The 7,143-nt window shown below is 41.7% G+C and overlaps 1 pseudogene; it reads right to left on the bottom strand.

Moving 5' to 3' along the window:
• Positions 1-5,816: 5,816 nt before the first annotated feature.
• Positions 5,817-5,949, bottom strand: LOC141146425 (U2 spliceosomal RNA; annotated as a pseudogene).
• Positions 5,950-7,143: the final 1,194 nt, after the last annotated feature.

Below are 7,143 nucleotides of genomic sequence, written 5' to 3'. Positions count from 1 at the left end.
ATAGCCAGGCGATTAGCTATAACTTTAGCATATATTTTTAAATCAGTGTTAAGCAGCGAAATTGGTCTAAAGTTTTGAGGACAGTCCGGCTTCTGGTTTTGGCAAGGCTATAATAGTGGCTTCTAGCATTTCTTCGGGAAAAGAGGCAGTTGAGGCTGCATAGTTGAACATTTTTTGTCAATGCGGAGAGAGAATTGTTGCAAAGGTCTGGTAGTATTCTGCAGAGAACCCATCACTTCCAGGGGATTTATATGCTGGGAGTGATTTAATTGTATCTAATATTTCTTTTTCTAATATTGGTGAGTTAAGCGAGTCCAAGGCTTCCTCACTTAGTTTGGGCAGGTTTACTGAATTAAGGAAAGTGTTTATATTGAGGTCATTTGGTTGTGGGGTGTTGGAGTCAGATTTTAAGTTATATAAGTCACTGTAGTATTTCTGAAATGCATTGGCAATTTTAGTTGGAATATAAACTGTTTGACCTGTATGGGGGTCAGTGATAGAACTTAGTTTAGAATTTTGTTGTTTTTTTATAATTAGCTAATTTTTAAAATATAATTAGCTAAGAGCTTGCCTGCTTTGATGCCATGTGCATAGTAGGTGGCTTTAAAGCGTTTCAGAGATGTTGTATGTTCTGCTAATAGGGCTAGCCGAAACTTTTGTCTACATTCTAAAAGTGCTGATAGGGGAGGGTCTTTGTTTGTTTTGCGTCTCCAATGTATTTAAGTTTGTTAATAGATTGGTGAGATTTTTAGCCTTCTGCCTCTTTTCCCTAGCTGCAGCTTGGAATAGCAAGCCTCTGCTATAGGCCTTGTGAGCACACCATAAAGACATTACATTCACTTCTGCATTATAATTAAGCTGAAAATAATCTTTAAGTAGTTTAGAAATTTGCCATAGAGCGGGTTAGATAGTATCAAAATATTATTCCTCCAAAGGTAAGTAGGGGTACAAGAGCTTTGTTCTTGTATGGTAATAGTTACTGGGGCATGATCAGACCAGGTTATCACATGTATTTTCACCTCTAGAATATTTTGTAGATTAGTAAGGTCTGATAAAATTAGGTCAATCCTTGAGTAAGAATTGTGAGGGCCTGAGAAATACGTATAGTCCCGCTCTGAGGAATTGGTACATCTCCAAGTATCGTAGAGATAAGTCTCTGCGAGAAATGGTTTTAGTTCATATCTGTGTGCGCTCTGATAGGAGGAGCAGTCCATGGTTCTGTCCACAACACAGTTAAAGTCCCCACAGATGAGGAGAGATCCTTGTTTATGCTTATTAATCCTATAGTGAAGAGTTTTTAAAAAAGATGCTTGTCCAGTATTTGGCGCATACAGGTTGACTATAGTGTATAACAAATTGTTCATTTCACACACCAAGATGATGTATTTGCCTTTTGAGTCTGTTACAGCTGTATGGAGTTTGAAAGCTACTGATTTGTTGATTCCAATAATCGTGCCACGTTTTTTAGTTGGGGCACAAGCTTGAAAGATATGAGGGAAAGATTTATCCAAAAATTTTGGCTGCTTGTCCCGGGAAAAATGTGTCTCCTGTATGCAAAGAATGTCCCCTTTAAGTTTTTTTTGCTTCTTGCCACATGATCCTTCTTTTAAATGGGCTGTTCAAGCCATGCGCATTAAGCGAGATCACTTTAATGGTCATTGTTATTTTGTAATGTCAGTGCTAGATGTGGATCAATACAGTTAGTAAAATAGTGCAATTTCTTACTATTACCTGTAGATGGCAGCAAAGGATAGGGAAGAACTGCTGGAGGTTGAAAACTCTGTGCAGGCCTGGTTGTTCTGAAGTCATAGGCATTTTCTAATGCAGAGGTTCATCATAGCTTGCAGGTACATATGAAACAGAAGAAAATAACGAGAAAAAAAAACAAAAAAACATATAAAAAAAGTGAAACATATCACTATGTGCGAAAACATTTGCTTCAACACGGTGGGGGTCTTTACGCCCAGAGATCCAGAATCTTATCCAGGATAGGTTATAGAAAGGTGTGGGGTAATGCAAATTGCAAATGCTGATCATCCTTGTGTTCCTTGTTTAACTTTTTGCCACTCAGAGGAAATTTTATGAGTGGGAGAAGCAATGGGGCCTTCTTCTTCAGCTGCCACTGCTTGGCTAATTTTAAGCCGTGTTCCAGATTAGTAATGACATAGGTTTTGTTTTCTCTTGTTATGATGATTTTTGTAGGATATTTTGTGATTTTGAAATAGTTTTGTCAGCATGGCGAGGTTCTTCCGAGCCAGCATGGTGTGTTGTGAGATGTCAGAATACACAGAAATGTCCACATATGGGTCAAGTAGAGGGGAGTTTTTTCTGGTGAATCTCATCAAATCCTCCTTCACATGAAAGAAATGAATGCATGCAATGACATCTCTTGGTATTTTATCAGGCAAGTGCTTAGGTTTAGGCAGGTGATGCGCTCAATCTACAATCACCTCTCCTTCTGGTACATCTGGCAGCAATGTAGAGATGAATTGCTGGACATATTTCCTGAGTTCTGCTGGCACTATAGATTCAGTCACCCCTCTCAACTTTACGTTGTTCCTCCTTGAGCGGTCTTCTAAGTCCGCCATTTTGTTTTTAATCGCTAGAATCTCATCCTCCGCTCCGTTATAGGCATCAACCAGCTCATTGTGGGCCGTGGCAAATTCCCCCATTTTGTCCTCTGCATGAGATACTATGTCCCCAATAGCAGCAACTTCAGCTTTTAATTGAGTTGTGCATTCCATCAGGTCCCTGTGCAGTGAGCCCCTTAGAGTGACAAGCATCTTATCATGGTCTCAGTTAGTGGCTGGTCCTGAGTGGGGAAATCATGCATTTGATCAATTAATTCTTTTTTACTGTCCTGTGAGGTGTCATGTCCCCCCATCTCACCTGAATATTTGTGTTCCACTGACCTTTTCTGTGAAGCCTTCTATGGGCTATGCACAGGGGTTTCACTCGGTGAGGATCTGCTGCTGTTCCCTGGGGATGATGCCAGATACTGGTGATCGTTCCTGGATCCTCCACTTCTGCCACGGCCACACCTCGAGGTATAGGCCGCTCCGCCATTTTGAGGTCCGCGGTCTTCGGCTAGGCCGAAAAAGTCTGTCAGCTTTTTAGGGCCCTGCTCGGGTTTTCTTTTGCACATCTTGATGGCAGATGATAGCTGAGTGTTTGGGGTATCAGTATCACCTCACAATGCCTTTCTGTGTTGCTTTTAGTCGCTGGATTGCTCTGGATTCTTACGGTGCTCTCTCCTCAAGCTGCCATCTCCTCGGCTGCTGGCCATGCCTCCTACAATTTTATTTTATTTCATTGTATCATTTATTTTTGTATATTGCATTTTTGCACTTTAATTGTGTTTTCACATTCAATATATTCCATTAGCGCTGTTAAACTCTGTATATCCATCTTTTAAGGTTCTAGTACCTTTGTATCAGCTGCTGTGGTCTTGTGGTCTTCACATAATCTTTTTTGGCACTATTTGTTCCATTAGCGCGAGTTTTAGTTTGTGGTGTAGCTGTTTCAAGATGCACAATAAGGAGGCACTTGAAGAAAGATGGGTTGCATGGTCGAGCCATTACTACGCAAATACCACAAAGTATCCCACTTACAATATGCCAAACAGCACAGAGACAAGCCTCAAACCTTCTGGCACAAAGTCATTTGAAGTGATAAGACCAAAATTGAGCTTTTTGGCCACAACCATAAACACTATTTGGAGAGGAGTCAACAAGGCCTATGATGAAAGGTACACCATTCCTACTGTGAAACACGGAGGTGGATCGCTGATGTTTTGGGGATGTGTGAGCTACAAAGGCACAAGAAATTTGGTCAAAATTGATGGCAAGATGTTCCTCCAGTATTTTTTGATAACATCTGCATTCGTTTGCATTCATCAGCCAGGAAGCTACACATGGGACGTACTTGGACAATCCAACATGCCAATGATCCGAAACACAAGGCCAAATCGACCTGGCATTGACTACAGCGGAATAAAGTGAAGGTTCTGGAGTGGCCATCTCAGTCTCCTGACGTAAATATCATTGAGCCACTCTGGGGAGATCTCAAACGTGCAGTTCATGCAAGACTACCCAAAAATTTACAGGAACTGGCGGCTTTTTGCCAAGAGGAATGGGCAGCTTTACCGTCTGAGAAGATAAAGAGCCTCATCCACAAATACCACAAAAGACCTCAAGCTGTCATTGATGTTAAAAGGGACAATACACAGTATTAAGAACTGGTGTATGTAAACTTTTGATCAGGATCATTTGGGTAGCTTCTGTTGTGATTATGATTTTAAAAGAGTAAACACAGTTGATTGATAATAAATGGCTTCAGCCAAACACTAACCATGACCCCCCTTATATGAGAGACCTCCTCTAGACCGAACAAATTAATGATTGGTCAGGACTCTCACATGAGCTTCCTGCCACTCAGATCTCAGCCCAACCTCTCCTTCTCAGCATGTTTCACCGTCAGGCAGAGGAGGTATCTCTGAGCCTAAGTGTAGGTGCCACACACCCTCCTATTCTGACACTCCCACACCTAAATCAAAACAACCAGGCCTAGAAAAAGACCATAGGCCTGGCTAATTTTACCTGTAACTAAATCCTATACTACCAAACCACACTAACACACCTACCCTAAAGTAGAGAGTGCTACACAAATATTACCAAATATAACAAAGATGATACAAATACAGAGAAGACGTGATGTTACAAATACAGTTTGGCCAATGGACAAAGATAATTTAAGTTACACACAAAGAAAGTAAAGGGACTACAGTAATGGAAATAAAATACACAGAGCCCTTACGTTATTATTGAAAGCCTATGGCGTGCATAACACACCCAAAAAACTTCACCCGGTGCCAAAAAAATGTGCACACACATAAAGAGTGGTCACAAAAAAGTGCAACGAGTACACAGATGTGCTAATTCCCTGATCCCCCAGGGCGTTAAGCTCCAGACGGGGACAAAGGTACTTTACTATGGTCTATCTGGCTGAAACCAGACAGACCCCGTTCTCTGGAAGGTCTGCCGAAACAGAACCCATCCAAATACTAGGTGGGGCTCCCCCGAAGGGAGACCCCATGAGATAGGGCGAACTAAGCCAAAAGGCCATGTCCACCCCTTCCCAAGACTTTCAGGGCTGGCCCGAGGACTTCACACAGTGAGACAAACGTGTACAAGATGTGACAAAACATAGGATTCAATCAAAAATAAAATAAAATAAAGAAAATAAATAAAAGAAAGTGGGGAAGGGATAGTGGAGAGGAGAGTGAAATTGTGTAAAACAATGACTAGGCCCTCTGGCCAGGAATAAAAAATTCCTCTGGTCCTAGCCAAAAGGCCCGGCCCAAGAGGCAGGTGCTAAAAAAGCGTGTTCTATAGTGCAGTGACCATGGTTCCTCAAATCAAAGTGACTGCCACTCAGTGATTTTATGGCACCCGTGGACTGCCACTCCAGGGGCACTACTCCATAGGCTTTCAAGACCAACCCTGGCCACCAGCCCAGACCACAGCAGCCCCCACCCCAGGCAGGAAGGCCTGGAGTTCTGGAAGCTTGGTGAGAGCCCTTTACCATCAGGCCTCACCGTCGTTCCATCCCTCCTACCTAATTACATTCGGGAAATACTGGCCACTCCCCCGGTGGGAGAAAGGGGAGCCAGCATTCTCTCCCAAATAACTGTCTGGAGCTAGAGCTGCCCCAATCCAGGCCAGAAGGCCCGACCCTCCGGATCAGACCCGTGGTTCTCCATCCCCATCAGAAAGCTTCCCTTTCGGCTACAAACTGCTCCAGGTCACCTTTACTCCAGCAGGTTTTGCATAGCAACCGCCATCCCTTCTCTATCTCGCCATAGATCAGGGACGGAAGCAAGCGCCACCTCCTGGAAACTGATAAGAACAGATACTACACATGATCTTAGCCAAAAGGCCGAGAAGCGATTAATTTCCTCTGTCTTATTCACTGACTCAAGCATCCATAAACTCCAAGTATCTTTTTCATATGGCCGTGTCATCTTTTTGTGGTGAGCACGGTACAGATCTTCCCATACTTTAAGTTTAAATGTACCTTTCTTAGAAAACCTCTTCCCAACCCAACAATCCCAATCATGAATATATTTTACCACCCAGGGCCCATAATTTATCTATCATCTCTTCCCTTGGGGTCAGTTGGTAGGGTTCACCCCACTCAGACCCCCTCTTTGAAGCGATTATATCACCCATCCTTACGAATGCTTGGACCCTGACCCAATTTCCCAACCTTTTTTGGTTGCTCCTCCAGAGGTAGCGACCCTCTAGATCGTGATTGGGTTGACAGGTACCGCTCCTGTCACTGTTGCTACTTTTCACTACTCACTACAGAACAATATTTTACCTGTTAGTGATGATAGTCCTTCAAGTCAGCCTGGAGATTTTCTCAAACTCTTAAGTTCAATTTCCCCCGTGGACTTTTCCGAAGTATTCTAACAAATGGCTTAAAGTAGGGCTATTACTTTTGTTATCTCAAAAATTATTAGAGCAAACTTGGATAATCACGAAAATATATGCATGCTTGGAGTATAGAAGGCAGTCAACTGAGGCACATTTATTTGCAATATGATTTGTATCAGTTACAGTATAGCCAGTGTTACCAGGTCTAATTACAAAGCTTACAATCCCCAATTAGTGAAGATTATCAAAGGGACCCGCGCTTAGGATATGTGTGACTGCTGCCTCCCTATAAAAAAGTCCCACCTAGGTGAAACCCAATCAAAGTGTAAAAACGCAAAAAGGGAAATGGCGCTGTACTAATGAAACATATGTGTATATAACTATTGATGGTGTGTGTAACACCAAATAAACATATATATATATATATATATATATATATATATATATATATATATATATATATATATGTGTGAACATATACATAAGGTGTACAAACTGTGTATATTCAGCAAGAACAAAGTTCCTCCTATCACGTGAAAGAGTGATGTGTGCTTGAAAATGAATGTTTGCAAAGGGTAAAGGATAAAAAAGTATATAAAAATATAAAATTATAAAATATATATGTGAAGGTGTATATAAAGAGATGCAGTCAATAAATAAATACCATCAGCTGATGTAAATAATGCCTATCAATCAACACTGATAA

This window comes from Aquarana catesbeiana, linkage group LG05, assembly GCF_042186555.1.
Source record: "Aquarana catesbeiana isolate 2022-GZ linkage group LG05, ASM4218655v1, whole genome shotgun sequence".
NCBI lineage: Eukaryota > Metazoa > Chordata > Amphibia > Anura > Ranidae > Aquarana > Aquarana catesbeiana.
The sequence above is the reverse complement of the archived record's forward strand: the minus strand, read 5'-3'. Positions and strand labels throughout refer to the sequence as shown.